Source organism: Camelus ferus, chromosome 13 (assembly GCF_009834535.1).
Source record: "Camelus ferus isolate YT-003-E chromosome 13, BCGSAC_Cfer_1.0, whole genome shotgun sequence".
Taxonomy (NCBI): Eukaryota; Metazoa; Chordata; class Mammalia; order Artiodactyla; family Camelidae; genus Camelus; species Camelus ferus.
The window spans coordinates 32,064,434-32,080,237 of record NC_045708.1 but is presented as its reverse complement, the minus strand read 5'-3'; the positions used below and the strand labels follow the sequence as shown (position 1 = coordinate 32,080,237).

At 47.6% G+C, this 15,804-nt stretch overlaps 1 protein-coding gene across 4 annotated transcripts in view; it reads right to left on the bottom strand.

The window, feature by feature from the left end:
- RNF220 (ring finger protein 220) overlaps positions 1–15,804 on the bottom strand; it is a 210,519-nt gene that overhangs the window by 92,141 nt on the left and 102,574 nt on the right. The gene's annotated exons all lie outside the window — the stretch shown is intronic.

Here is a 15,804-nt window from a genome sequence, read left to right as displayed (position 1 = left end):
AGTTGGAAAAATGGGATCAGAGCAGCAAGAGGTCAGATTTGGAGCTTCATATTCAGGAGTCCTCTAAATAAAGATGAAAGCTGCAGCCGCAGGGACGGATGAGATCATCAGATTAAAGCGTGCAGGGAGAGAAGAGGGTCAAAGACAGAACACTGGAAAACACCTACTTTTATTTCGGGTGGGAGGAGGGCAGAGAGCCAGAGAAGGAGCGGTCTCCAAGGAGAACCAGAGCGTGGTACCGGAGAGAGGAGGGTTCCCAAAAGGTGGCCAGCAGGTTAGCTGAAGCGATGCTGGGAAGGGTGAGAACTAAGACAGAATTGGGGATTCAAATGAACAGCCTTTAAGAGAATGGATTCAATAAAAGGTAGGGATGATGGCAGCAATGAGCCAGTGGTGGGAAGTGAGGTGGTTAAGGATAAATAACCCTTTGAGCCATGAGGCAGTGGAGGGGACAGAAGCAGAAGAAGTGATGAGGGTTTACGTGACTTTTTTAAATGAGGAAAACTTGGTCCAGGTGCATTTCATGCTACACACAAGAACACATTAGCCGTCTCACAGGGCTGTTGGCCATGCCCTGCCCCTGCCCTGCCCCGGGGCCTCTTATGTACTTAAATCCTCAGGGCCAGGATGCCAGTGACCCTGGAGGAAGGGTCCCCTTCAGCCTGTGACACTCATGAACACCTTGATTCTTTCCTCCCTTCTTTCTGCCCTGACTCCTTCTCTTCCTTTCCAAAACATAGATAGAACACCTATTATGTGTTATCTGTGTTAGGTGGTACCATACTGGGATTAGCACAGGAAAGAAAGGACTGCAGGGGGAGACTGGGGAGGTGAGCATTGCCATGAGGGAGTGTGAATGAGGTGGTAGCAGGTGGGATGGAGAGGAGGGTGGATTTGAGAGAGAAGTTTGAGATGGAGGCTCTGGAGTTTTGCGATTGACTGGAATAGGGCTGCGGGGAAAGATGGGGCCGAGGCTGCCTGAGAAGATTCAGCTTTGGGGTGCCATGGAAGGGTCAGGAGTGATCCCTAAGGCCTCTCCTGCCCACTCGTAGCCAGAGCTGGGTGTGTCAACGATTCTGCAGCGAGCACTCCATCTCGGGGTAACACGATCCTGTAACGCAGGGCTCCTCTGATGTGGGCTGCTTGCCTTTTACAGCATTAGGGGAGCAACATTTCATGGAAAATTCAATAAATCCCCCTGTACAGCCAGACGTCTGTAAACAATGGCTTCCAAATTCAATCAGGCTGGGGACCCGCAGCAGCATTTATGAGCTCTAACGTGGAATATTATATAGGGGAGTGAGTAGCAGGGGGCTGGGGGAAGGGACTTCCTGGAAGATGAAAGCTCCTGTGTGCTCACAGCGGACTGATTCTCCAGGTAGAAGTCTTGGCCATGGAAGCTCTCAGGCTGGGCCTGGGGCCACTGAGCCAAGGCTCTGGGCTTGGGGACGAGGACAAGGGACTCATTCTTTGGTACTGGCTGTGATGAAGCTGAATGGTCACAACCACCAAGGCTGAGAGTGAGTGCCCCAATCCCTCCCACCACCCGCGTGAGCCACGCAGCTGAGATGCACACGAGCTGTCCAGGTGTGTGTGAAGTCCCTATGGCTGCAAACCTTCCTTCTATAAACCTTCCACCCCTTTGGTCCTCTGGGCTAGCCGTGATCTTCAGAGAACTGGCCGGTCTCTATCTCTCAGATTCAGATTGCCCTTCACTTAGTGCCGAAGGAGGCAGGGGCAAGGACAGGGACGACAACCTTGAGAAGTTTTCTTGTGAGGAGTCTGCAGGGTGCTCTTTGAGGGAGGCTCCAATGTCTTCTCCACTCTCTAGGCCTCCCTAGGTCTCTCCTCTCCTTTGCCCTTCTAACTTCTCCACACTGGCCTGCTCTCCCAGCCTCTGTCTCCTCTACGGCTGCTGCCTTGGAACTCTCTGGCAGGCTTTCTCCAGTAAACCAATGTGGGGCATTACGGGGAGGAGGATTAAAATCCAGCTCTTGTCATTTACTTGCTGTGCATCTTGGATAAATCACTTTTTCCTCTGAATCTCAGTGTCCTTCTGTGTCAGGGGGAATACTGTTAACTGCCTTGAAGAGTGCCTGTGAGGATGACATCGGACAATGAACGTCAAGTCCCTGGTGTTCCGGTATGAAATAAGCATGCAACACATGCTAGCTTCCTTCTCCACGTGTCTCCTCCTCCTCTCAAACCTCCCTTCAATAAAGCTTCGTTAATCACCAGAAATTGCCTCCCTCCAACTGAAGTTACCAGATGTTCCATCGGCTCTTCGCTCGTGTCCTGCACATCTCCCAGCCTCCCTTTGCGATCCCTGAGCAGGCTTAAATGGATTCCAACAGAAACAGCATCAAAGATCTCAATGGACCACAGCCACACTGAAAGGCACAGGTGAGCAGTGAAGGCAACCCTGGGATGGCGCAAGAAGGCAGTGCCTTTCTTAGAGCCCTGGAGTGTAAGCTTCAGGTGGGCAGGGGTTTTCACCTGTTTTGTTTATGGCTCTATTCCCAGTGTCTAGAGCTGTGCTTGACATGTGGTAAGTGTTCGATAAGTACTTCTGGAATGAATTAATTACTTCAGCTTCGCTCGCCATTTTCCTGTGGTTTTTCTCTGGTCCCAGAGGGAGAACAGAGAGTCTGCCTTCCAGAAAAACAAGCCACAAACCCTCCTGAAAGTCAGGAATCCTTTCTTCCCTCTAAATGTCCTTGGAATGATAGCCAGGCATCCCCGCCACGGAGTGGGTAGGGGGCAGCAGGATCACTGCCAGCAAGGATTCTCCTTGCCACCCACTGCCAGAAACACAAGTTTGGGGAGGGTGATTCTTGCAGGCGAGCTTTTATGGTCTGCACCCAGCTTTTGGAGACAGTGGAAATACGACTTTTGTGAATGTGAACTGGATATACACTTCCTTCCCTTTTCAGAGGACAGCTCCAGAGAGAAGCACCACCACCACCTCCATACCACCCCCACCACCATCGACTTAAAACACAGGGCAAAAGGGAGAAAAAGCTGGCCAGCCCCAGAGCAATCCTAAGTAGCACTGAAGGATTTATCACGCGCCAGACTGCGCTCAGCACTTCATGCATCAATTTATTTAAACCTCACATCAGCCTATGTGGAAAGTACTAGGATTATCCCCATTTTATCCATAAGGAAACTGAGGCTTACAGAGGTTAAATAACAGTGCCAAGGTCACAGAGCCAAGAAGAAGAGGAACAGGATGGGATCCCAGGTCTGAGATATGAACCACAAAATTCTGCTGCTTCAGAAAAAGGGGATGGCGAGGAGACCTAGGCTTGAATGGTTCTGGGGGCCTGGCAGGGACCAAGCATTCTTCATCTGCTCCCACTCCCTCCTTCATCCCCACCCCCTTCAATGTACAGTGGGCAACTGAGATCATTTGGGAGAAGTTATCTCTTCTGGGCCCCCAGATCTCCTGCTTCTAGGCACTCCCTGGGGAAGAGGAAGAAGGTGGGATGGGGCCAGGGGAGAGCTGCTGCTCCCTGACCCCTGCTACAGATACAAGTGGGACTCTCTGCTGCCCAGCTGGGACCAGTTCCAGCCCACTGGCCGCACTTGCAAGAACCTGCTTGGGGGTCTCAGGCTAGAGACTCGATGCTTGCTCCATCGCTTCCAACTGCCCCATAATCCCACCCATCTGGAGAGAGGAGATCCTTCAGGAGCGGAGCCAATGTTGACCTTTTGGTTTTCCATTTGGCCCGAGCAGGGAGGGGGTCCAAGGACACAGATCCCAGGAGTAAGATTTCTCCCCACAGCCAGATGCCCAGCTTCCAGGGCTCTGGGATTTACTCCTGAGACAGTCACACAAAATGCTTATTTCCCCCCCAAATATCCAACACATGATGGCATGCCCCCTGCACATCCCAGTCATGTACCCACGTACATGCACACGCAGCTTCCACATTGACTTCGGTGACTAGATGGTCTGTGCTCCTGCTTGCTCTCTCTCTCTCTCTCAACTCCCCCTCCCTCTCTCTCTCATTCTCCCTGCTAGCTGCTGTAAGGATCAGTCCCCAAAGAAAAATGCCCAATTTGTCATGTCATGTCCAGCTGTTAACCTCCCGTCGGTAAGCCATGGGGAAGACTTACTTTCTCCTATTTATTTATTTGCCACTTGGACAATAGAAGGCCCCAGGCCTGCTGAGTTCTCCATAATAAAGCCACCAACGATCTCCCCCCTCCCCCTCCCCTCCCCCCACCCCCATGTCAACAACACTAGCCAACCTGCAGGTGTCACTGGGCATTAACCCCGGGCTTAACTCTGGCTCTGCTGAACCAGAGGGAAGGGGGAGGGGGTAGCGAGCGAAGGTGGGGGGTCTGATGGGGAGGTCTCTGCACAAAGAGGAAGGCCTGGGGATGGGCTGGCTCATAACCATCCCTCCGGAAAGCTCACTGTGCTGAGGCTGGGGGAGGGAGGGAGGGATCAACCAAATAATGCCTCTCCTTCTTCCCAGCCTCCCCAGTGGTCTCCAGGCGGAGCCCGGGCCGGCGGGTGGCAGGCACCCGAGCTCACCGCACCTAGCAACACTGCTGAGAGACAGGGCCCTGCAGGAATGAGGCCCAGGGCTGTGGGCCCCCAGCAGGCCCGGGAGGGGCTGGGGCAGGCCCAGGAGGCTCAGATCCTCCAGACTCCGGTGCTCCTACTTTCTCCAGCACTCCCTTTTTCCTTTCTCAGGCTCCTTTGGCCCAGTCTGATTTGCCTGATTTGCTCAGGTGGAACTGTTAGCAATGGCCCTAGCCGGGCTCCCCATTCTCCTGGGATTAATGAGAGGTGGTGGGGTGAGGGGGTGGGGGGATGGGCTACTCTTTAGTCAGCAGCCTTTCCTTCTGTTCAGATGTCAGAGTGAGTTACAGATTGCACTGAAGTGCAGCCCCCGTGGCCTTTCATCTGGGGCTCCCCGCCCCATGTTGTCTATAACACAATCCTGTCTTCCTGGGACCCTAGCTTATCCTGGGGACATACTATGGATGGGAGAGCACAGATGAGGATTAGCTGGGATTTGTACCCACGTTGTGCCTGCAGTGGTTCTCTACTCCTTGGTGACCATCCTCCACTCCCAGCAGCCTCCCCGTCCCACGGGACAGCCTAAAGTACAGAGGCACCAGCAGGGCATTCTCCAAAGGTAGTCACTGAGGCTCAGGTTGTAGCCCACCACCACCTAGGTCCTCGGTGAGGCCGGGACCTTGGATGAGGAACACCCAGAAACAGATGAAAGACCTGGTCAGCTCCCGCTCACTGAGATTTCTTGTGCATCTTTGTTAACTGTCTGCTCCGCAGTAGGAGCTCACTGTTCGCTGAATCAGAATCGAAATAACTAGGAAAAGGAAAAATGACTGTTACTGCGAAGTTGCCTCAAGAGTCCACGGGGGTCTACACTGGTTCCCACCCTGTTCTTGGCCCGGCGCTGCCATCATTTGTATAAGAAGCAGCTAGAGAGACTCTAGGGCCTAGAGGACCAGAGTGCAGAGACAGCGATCAAAGACCACAGAGACTAGGCAGAAACAGGGTTAGGCAGGTTAATTAGGTCAGTTAGATTAGTTAGGTCAAGCCCGCACTCTTCTGGAGCACAAGTCCTGAATGCCACAGTGAGGGAAGCAAGGACCATGCTCCACCCAACGATGTCAAAGCTAAAATTGTCCTCAGGAAGAATTTCTCAAGACTTCATTCTGTACAATTACCCACATCTAGGAGACACATGTTAAGAGGGATGCTAATAGTCGCAATGTTCCAGAACGAGGTGACTGGAGTAGGAAGGCACCTGACCAGACTGGAGACGCTCTGATCACTGTGCAGCGTGAGAAGTGGCATGTAGGACCCTCTGGAGCTGTCCCTCAGTGTCCTAGGTTGCTCTGGAAAACAGCAGCTTCCAGCAGGGGCTTGGTGGTGACCTGTCCAGCACAGAAGAGGGGAAGCTTCTGTGGTGGGCAGGAGATGGGGCTATGAAATGGGTCTATGAGCAGCCTTCCAATTAGTGCTCAGAAGTTATGACTCTAGAGATGGCATGATTCAATCTAGGGGACCATGTGTACAGGGGAAAAAATCCAGACGACTGTGAGATGGACCTGGATTTGAATTCCAGCTCAGTCAATTGCTAGCTGTGTGACTTTAGGTAAGCTACTTGACTGCTCTGAAGTTCAGTTTCCTCTTCCATAAAAGGAAGCTCATAAGGCCCCCTAGCTCCCAGTTGTTAGGTGGATGAAGTGAAATAATCTAAGGGAAAATACCTAGAATTATGCCTGGCATATAGCAAACACCACAATAAATATTAATGCCTGGCTCCTTTCCTTGCCTGAAACTTACTTGGCTCAGTCTCGGCTTCAACAAGGAAACCTGATTTGTTGCACCCAGAAGCCACCACAAAAGGGGGATGTGTTAGTGCCCCTATTCAAGGCACCTGGCTCGTCCGCTCAAAGAGTCTGGTCCTTCTCCCACCTCACTTCTGCATCACCCTCAGTTCTGGACAGAGATGCTGTGGTGGCTGGTGTGTGTGGGAGGCATACACACATTTCTTATCTGGCCCGAATAGCAGACATTAAAATGCATTTTGGTTCGCCCAGGACAATAAAGAAAAAAAAGGAAGCTTTAAGTCACTAATAAAAATCAAATGTAGGCAGTTTGCAGGAGTGATCAGCTCAGAGCTTTGCTGTTCTCTTGTTAAGGGTCTGGAGCCATAAATAACTTCCCCATAAGAAGGCAGAGGAGAGGGGGAGTGAGTGAGAGGGAACGCAACAACACCAAATTTTTCATTTTTCTCCATAAATCATTTCAGCGTGCGATAATATTTGTTTTTTCTAATGAGTCTCTTGTGGTCCATTCCAGGAGCTAACATCAGGGCCTGTCAAGGGGTGATGTGTGGTACAGTTCAACGCTTTACAAAAACTGCCTGCTACACAGATTTTTTTTCTTCTCTTCCTTATGCTAAGTATTCATGAAGCCCATTATTCTGTGCTCATGCTTTACAGATTCTTCCTTTCTGATCTTTCTTCTTTGAGCAGCAACTGCCCTGCTCTCTCTTCTGCCTGCCTAGACTGTAGGGCTCTGCTGTAGCCTGGGAAGGAGATGTGGGCAGTGGGAGAGGAAGGCGGCTCGGAGGCATCCTTGGGAGGCCAGTGGGTGTAGACTTTGAACTTGGGCGAGAAGGGAGAACATTCTGCAAGGTTCAACTGAAGCCAATGTGGGAGGATGTCTTTTATAGGCTGGATTCCTCATGGCCACCTGTGATGGACCCTGTCATCGTGGGCAAGACCACCTGCCAAGCAAAAACCTCTGCCACCAAAAAAAAAAAAAAAAAAAAAAAAAAAAAAAAAAGAAAAGAAAAGAAAAGAAAAGAAAAGAAAAGAAAAAGCTGATCAGTTAAACAGAGGCCATATTCATTAGAAAGATGGTGTACACCATGCAGAAGAGTTTGGAGTTCAGCCTATAGTAAAGGAAGTCAATAAAGGATTTTACAAAGAATCCGATTTGCCTTTTAGACTCTTCTGCAGGATGAGTGTGGAGAGCAGACTGGGGAGGGGTGCAGGTTAGAGGGAGCAACAAGCAAGATGGGAATAGGAAAATTTTGGAAGAGTGTTATATTGATACAGATGAGAAATGATAAAAGAATGGGTTCAGAAATGAGGGATTATTAGGAGAGCTTAGTGAAGCCCTACTCATCCTTTAAGACTGATTTTAGTGTTACCTTTTCTGTGAAATCATTTCTACCTTCTCCAGTTTGGCTCACTCATTCCTCTGGGCTCCTATAATACCCTTCTCATCCCTCTCCTCCCTTCAAGCACTCATCACATTGTATTAGGACTCAGCCTGAGCTCTCTGAAGTGAGGACCCATGCCACGTGGATCCTTGTATGTTACAACAAATATGGTGCATGGTACAGAATTGCTTAGCGGTGCTTATTTTGAATAAGCATACAAGCAAACGCACACCTAGAAAGAAGAGGAGAAACAGAACTAGAGGTAGAAAGCTGTGGGGTTTGGGGGCAGATGGAAGAACAGGAGCCACGGAAGGAGACCGAGAAGGAAAGCTCGGAGTTAGGGAAGCTCTCCAAGGGTCACATCATGGATTGATGGCAAGTCAGAGGAATAGAGCTTTTGAAGAAGAAGGCAATGATTTTTTGGTGCCAAATGTGAAAGTGAAACTAAATAAGACAAAGACAGCTAAGTGTCTACGGGATTTGGCAATTCAGAGGTTGTTACTGAATTTGTGGGAACAGTTTAATTGGAGTGGTGAGGGCAGAGGCCAGCCCAGCCAGTTCACTTCTGAATGGGAAGTGAGACAGCGTAGACTAGCCTTTCAAGAAATGCAGCTACGAGGAACGTGAAAAAACTAGGGGTAGCTTCAGGAGAAACACAGGATCAAGGGGAGATGTTTTCAGGAAGGACTGGGGTTTCAAGGTGACAGACGAGACTTAGAGAAGGGAAGCTTAGGTAGATGCACCACTGGCTGGAGCACTGTTCCGAGGTCTTCAGTGACAGATGACAGGATTTTTGTCCTTTACCCCACTCAGCACTTTAATCAACAACTTGAAGCCATAAACAATACTGCTAACAGATTTACAGTGAGACAAGCAAGGGACACGCCAACAGGATGGAACAGAATCAGGATTCAAAAATCACTTCCACAAGTTGGAAGGCAAGTGAAACTGAACAGAAAAAGGTAAGCGTTCTACTTGCAGGCCAAAAAATAAATTCTGAGGGTGTCGGTGGGAGGAGTTATGCCTTGAGAAGAATTCGTAGGAAGAAGACCTGGGAGTTCGGGGTGAAGGTGCCTTTGCCAAAAGACTTCTGAAGACCTCGGCCATGTTCGCAGAGACGCAGTGGACCGAACAAAGGAGGACTGGCCACACCACAAGTACAGGGGGAACATTCTGCTCTGATTTGGGCTTCATACTGTTTGGGGGACATTGGTGACTAGGGCAGATTTGCTCAGGATGGAAAGATATCTTGGAATCATGACTTGTGATCATTGGTTGGGGAAGCTGGGGAGAGAATCACTGAGAAATGTGATAGGAATTCTTAAGCATTTGCCAGTTCATCATAGAGTAAACAAGGATTTCCTCTGAAGAGATTCAAAGGGCAGAACTTTAACCACAAGGTAAGATTAAAATAAAGGCACATTTTGGCTCAGTATGAAGTAAAAGGTCTAGATCCTTCTCTTTGCATGGGTTTTAGGACTTCCAGAGCTGAATGTAAATGCTCTGTATATGTGAATATGCATGGGGTTCAGGACTTTCAGCAAACTCTTAAAGGGGTCTATGACCCACACATACACACACTTAACCACAGAAAAAGGGAGTATTTTCTTTCAATTATGGTAACTGGAATGGAACCATGCTCCCAGAAGGAGCAGACTTCCCATTCCTGGTATGTTCAAAGAGAGGTAGACAGGCCTAGTTACACCTCTATCAAGTTTGGAGGTCTGATTCAGGGAGAGGCTGGTTGTAGACCATGCAAAGGAAGATGTGTGTGTGTGTGTGTGTGTGTGTGTGTGTGTGTGTGTGTGTGCGCGCGCGCGCGCGGGTGCACATGCACGCAGAGGGGTAGAAAGAGAGAGATAAAGGAGAAGGCTAGACAGAGGTAGTGAGATAAACACTGTCATGGGCCGTTTCCATCATGTACTCACAAGAGCATAATAAAGCCCTTGTAATATACTAGAACTTGTGTGGTCCCGGGGCCTAATTTGCATACTAATTACTGAGTGCAAATGGGACCTGAGGGGTAGGGAGGGAGGGTGGGGGAGGCATGCAGGGAGCGAGGGGCCTGGACTGTTTGCTCTGCCATTTCATATCATGCTAACAAGCTAATCCTGCGTGCAGTTAGCTCCTGATATATAACTGCTCATTAGTATTATAATAAAGTACATGAAACAACCATAAAACGTTATATACTGCACAAGTGTTGTTTTCTTGCCAATTATCTGCAGGCGGATTTATCACCACAGTTGTTTCGAATTCCCCTTGGTGAGGTTTGGGCGGAATAAAGAAAGGTGTTGGTGGCGGCAGCAGCAGAGGGGGGCCTTTTCGAGGGGCAGACCATGTGTTTTCTTAAGTAGCACTTACTGATGCGCCATTTCATGAGAGTGAAGCAAGGAGATCTCATTCTTCCCCATCTCGGCAGCTCAGGAGGAAGGCGAGGAGGAGAGAGCTGAGGAAGGCTGTAGGCCTACAGTGCCCGGTCCAGAGACGCAGGGCCCACAGCGCTTTGGACAGCCCAGAACCTCCGAATACAGAAGCCTGTATCAATCCCACGGCTGTTTAACGAGATCTGGTAAATCTGTACCACTTGCTCTCCAACCTTCCAAAGTGACCCAGTTCAGAGCCACCCTTGGCCCCCCTGCCTTGCCCCAAAGTGCTTACTCAGTGAGTTCCAGGGAAGGCAGCTAGCTTCGTTCCGTTCCGGGAAGATGCTCTGGAGATCAGTGGTTCTGGCAGAGTTCCTTTCAGCCTCTGTGCCCTCAAGGTACTCCCACAGCCCAGCCCCCACGCGGTGCTCTGGGAGAAGCTAAGAGTAACTGAGGGAAGCCCAGCTTTTCCAGCCAATCTTTCGGGCCCCAGCCCCACCTCTTAAGGTCACTCATCACCAGCACCAAACGCAGGAAAGGCCCCTCAGAGTGCTGGGATCGGGAAACAGAGGAGGCTCTCTTCTCGGGTTATCTACATTAGATTTTAGGAAGAGGCTTCGGGGCCCTGTCACACTTCTTCAGCCCTTCTCACGCCTCCCCAGGCGGAGGGGGGGATTTGCAGAATTCTGACCATTTTCTCCCAGCAAGGTCTCAGGAACTGCCTACCCCACAGCACGTGGCCAGCTCCCTACAGCCTCACTGTCAGGAGTGGTCCACGGGGTCGAAGAAGCCATTTTTAAAAAGGAACTCTGACCAGAAGCCTTTGCTAGACCCCATGTGTTGTCCCAGACCTGTAAGGGGACATCACTTAGGTAGTTCCCTGTGAGCTGTGGCAGAAGGACAGTGAGTCGATTCCGCCTTGCTCTGTGCTGTCTTGTGTCTTGATGAATCCCAGGACTCACGTGCATATCAGAAAATGGATATTAACTTCAGAGGCTGGGGATGTACCCCAGACAGCGATACTTCCTTCAGTGACCCACAGTGGATCTGCTAATTCACAAATTAAATTCAGACTTTGAACACATCTGTCCTGGATTCTGAGCTCTTTCCAAAGAACCCTAATGGTAGACAAGGCAAGGCGATACCAGTAGGAATTCTACAAATCCCTCAGAAGCAGAGGCCTCCTGAAGGGAGAGTATATCAGAAGCCCCTCCCCACATGGAAGGAGGGAAATGTATGAAGCTGTTCCTTCTGTTCTACCACCCCCACCCCCGTGAAGCCAGAAAGCTTTACACCTCCTAACAGAGGAGACGCCGTAACTCTCCCCTTGTCATACGTGATCTGGGCAGCTCAGTTCTCCCTTTGAATAACATCTCCACTTAAAGAGCTTAAGAATATATCATAACATTCTGTTCTACATAGAGTCTTTGTTTTCTTGATTCTCTGCACCCTTTAAATGTCTGTCTGAATCAGATCACAAATGGCCAGAGAAGGACCGCTTGACCGTTGTCTAATGTCAGAAACATGCTTTGATGTATCACCGACTCTAGGCTGGTGAAATGGAGGATCACGACTCCCTCCCACAAGCAGCTCCAAGTGCTATTATTTGGTTATTCTGATGAAATCATGATGATGATGATGGCGGTGATGATAAAGGAATGACTACCTCATTCTGATACTTGATAATCCCCAAATCTAAGGGAAGAACGATGGGCCAAAGGGTGATTCATGTCGCTAAGCCAGACTAAGTACCAATGCTCTGGCAGAGTGCAACAGCAAATAAACAGTGTTTGGGATTTTGGTGCAACTGCTATGTGAAGTGACCAAAGAATCAAGTTCAAGCTCTTCAGCAGAGGTTACAAGATCTTCTGTGAACTGGTAACCACCTCCCTCTGCAGCCTCATCTTTTGCACTCCGTCCCTCACCTGAATGCCCCTGCAATGTTGAGCTAGGTCCAGCTGTATCTAACGAAGGATGCTTTCTTGTCCCTCCTCTGTTTTTGTTCATTCTGATCCCTCTGCCTGGGATGTCCATCCACTTTTTTCTACCCCCAACTTCTTATAACTTGGGTCTGGCATGATGTCCTGCGGAAGCCTTCTTGACACTCCACCCTAGTCTGATCTAAGTGACTCTTTATGTGTCTGTACTTTTACCTGTGCTCAGTGTCAGTCAGTAGCTTTTGAACCACTTCAGGGCAGGTGTCATACTGATGTCTTACTCTTGTGGTCCCAGCACCTGATATAGAACCTGGCCCAGACCAAGCACTTAATACATGTTTTTATTTATTGTACAGTTTGAGAGGACCAACTTGGAATTCAGTATCCATTAGGCACTCAAAGTCAGGCAGTCCCCTCCAAAACCAGAGAAAAGGGGCTAACCCCCGCTTCTGTGATATTGAAAGCCCTCTGCTCTACTGTTGTCCTCTTTCTCCTTCTTTGCATCTAGTTCTTACAGGTGCAGGGACAGCTCCTATTCCCCAGGGCGGCCCCTCCCATTCCCCCAGGACACTGGAGCTCCCCTCCTCCTCCCATGCCATGGGTGGTGGGTCTTCAGGGGCTGTTCAGCAGAATGTCCCAGTCACTCCCTCTGCCTTGGGCTGTTCCCACTTTTAGGAGACTTAGGTAGACAGCAGGTAGGCTACGGATGCCCTTCACGGAATTGTTGCCGGGATTAACTGAGATAATTTATGCAGGGCTTCTAACACTGTGTCAATCACACAAGCACTCAAGTCACACTATTCCACTCCTTAGTCCCCACTGAAAAGCACACTGTTATAATTTTAAAAAGAAGAAGAAGAAGAATACGGGCTTTGAAGTCAACAAAATTCTGCCTCTTACAAGCTACTCAACCTTGGGAAAATTGCTTACGTTTGTTAGTTCAGTTTTCCTACCTATAAAATGGAAATGATAATGCCCACCCACAATTTAATACACTATTTGGTAAAAGCTACCAGTGTATGTGTATATCTGAAGTGTGTACCCCTGGTATACAGGAGGGATGCAATAAATAGAAGATAATGATAATAACAGTAAATGTACTGATCTGAATTTGGATCTAAAAGCCTGACAGGATGAGAGAGACATGACTCAGCAGTGAAAAGAATTGGGGTTTTAGTTGATAACAAACTCAGTATGAGTCAACAGCTAATGTGATATTCAACTGAGTTCACAAAGCAGCGACAGGCTCCTCCTACTCTGCCCTGGTTCAGTCTCCTGGGGCAGTGCAGGTCTGGGCACCATCTTTTGAGAGCCCCAAATAACAATATATGTGAAGGCCTACTGTAAGCCATAGCGCCTTCACACGTGTAAAGCCCTGTTATGAGTCAGGAGCAGCATAATAATAACACACAGAGAGAGAATCTGTACTGACTTCAGAGGGGAGTCAACAGGACTGTGAAGGAGGGCGGGAGACTCAGCACCACGGAAGGAAAAGGGAGTCATCAGTCTGTAAAAAGGAGGCTCTTAAAGGCAGGGGGACCTAATTCCTGATGCCCCCCCGGAAGAAAACCAAGAAAAGTGGCTGAAAGTTAAAGCTAAATTAGGCTGATTATGAGATATGGGCTTATTTTAAGAAAAACATTTTCTAACAATCAGAGATATTCAAATAAGGACTGCTTTGAAAAGTAGTGAGCTCCCCCTCGTAACAGGTATTCAAGCAGAGATTGGATGATGATAATCGGTCCTAATAGAAGGAATTCAGACAGGGAGGTTGGGACCACAGCTCTTCTGACCCTGAAATTTCATGGCTAGAGGGGCAAGGAAGAGCCAGGAATTCTCAATTTAATCTCAATTTAATGAATCTGATATTCATTGAGCAACTACTACATGTCAGGCCTTGTATTAGGTGCTGAGAAAATAAGCAGAAGTAAGGAAAAGGCTTTGGCTTCTTGAACTCTTACAGTCTAATGGGGTTAACTCCCATGACAGAGCCCTGGCAAAGTGCTTTGGGCACACATCAGAGAGGATAACTAGGTGCTCGGAACAGAGATGGTCCAGAGCTGGGTTTTGTACAAAAATCCCTAGTAGATGGAAAAAGGAAGTAAGAGTCCAGCAGACAAAAGGGACAAGATGTGTAAAGCCATGCAATCAAGTATTTAGGGTGCATGGGAAATGGGACTGAGGAAATAGGGTGGGGTTAGACAGTGACGCACTTCGTGCAACTTACTGAGGAACTTAGATGTCCCTTGACGGTTCCAGGAGGCAGGGTGGGATTGAAGAAGAGTGATACCTGTGTTTTTAAAACAAAGGGATCAAAACAAAGGACTGAAATGGAAGGAGGCATAGAAAGGAGAAGCATGAGCATTGAGGGATGATTGGTGACCATACGATGAGAATTTTTAAAAAATAATATTTTTCTGATTGTAAAGGTAATATATACTCATTGTATATATTTTGAAGACCAAGAGAACTCTAAAGAAGGAAACTAAGTGACCTATAATCCCACCATCCACTATAATATGTTGGTGTAATTCCTTCCATATTTGTCTCTGCATAGTTTTTATTTAACATTGTTTTGGAATCTCTGAAGTGTTCTTCAAAACTATGATTTTTTAGTGGCTGCACAATATCCTATCACATGATTATTCTATAATTATGTAACCATTTCCTTGTTGTGGAACATTTAGGTTGTTTTCAGATTTTCCTTGCTATAAATAATACCGAAATGATTATTCTTATGCATAAATCTTTGATCACATTCCCAATCATTTTCTTAGAATAGATCCCAAAAAGGGAATTACTAAAATAAAGGACATGAATATTTTAAGGCTTTTGCTACACATTACAAAATTGCTTCCAAAAAGATTATACAAACACATACTCTTACTAATAGTATAGAACAATATCTGTCTAATGTCAACCTTACTAAAGAAGCACTAAACTTTATAATTTTAAAAGTTGCCAATTTATATAGGAAAAATGGTATCTACTTATTTAATTTATATTAATTTTATCATTTTGAAGATTTTCATATTTCATTTGTGAACTGCTTGTTCATGCCTTAGTTCATTTTACATTGAGTTCTTAGTGCTTTTTATTGATTTGTAAGAGCTTTTTACATATTAAGGATATCAAGTGTTCTGCTGTGTTTACTGTAAATCTGTTTCTCTGGTGGCATTTTAGCATTTGCCTCTTATTTTTGTTATAATGAAGCTTCTATTGTTGTTGTATAGCAGTTTAAAATTTTTGGTGACTTTTTCCATTGTGTTTATGCTAAGAAGGTCTCTCCCTAACCAGATACATATGCATATCTGACACAGATCTAGTTACGGCTTTATCCTTTGCATTTAACTTTTAAATTCATATGGATTTCTTTTCTTTTTAGGTAACAGAGGATAGAAGGAGGGAAAGAGGTAAGAATCTACATTGAACCATATTTCTGTTTGTGTGTTTAGTTGGATGGTGCTTATGGATCCTTTGCAGGCTTGAAAAAAATATGATGATGTCAGTTTTGACTCTATTGAGTCCGAGGTGCTCTGGGTTCCAGGGGAGATAGTGAGTTGGCAGTTGGAATATGGGCATGATGCTTAGGAGAGAGGTTGAGGCTGATGCTGTAGACACAGGAGTCATCAGTGTTTAGATGGCAAGTGACACCACAGGCTTAGAGAAACTCACTCGGGGAAGATGTGTAAGGTAAGAAGAGATGAAGTGAAGCATGGTACTCTGGGCAGCAACAAATCAAAGGAGGAGAAGCTTGGGGATGAGAATGAGAAGAAG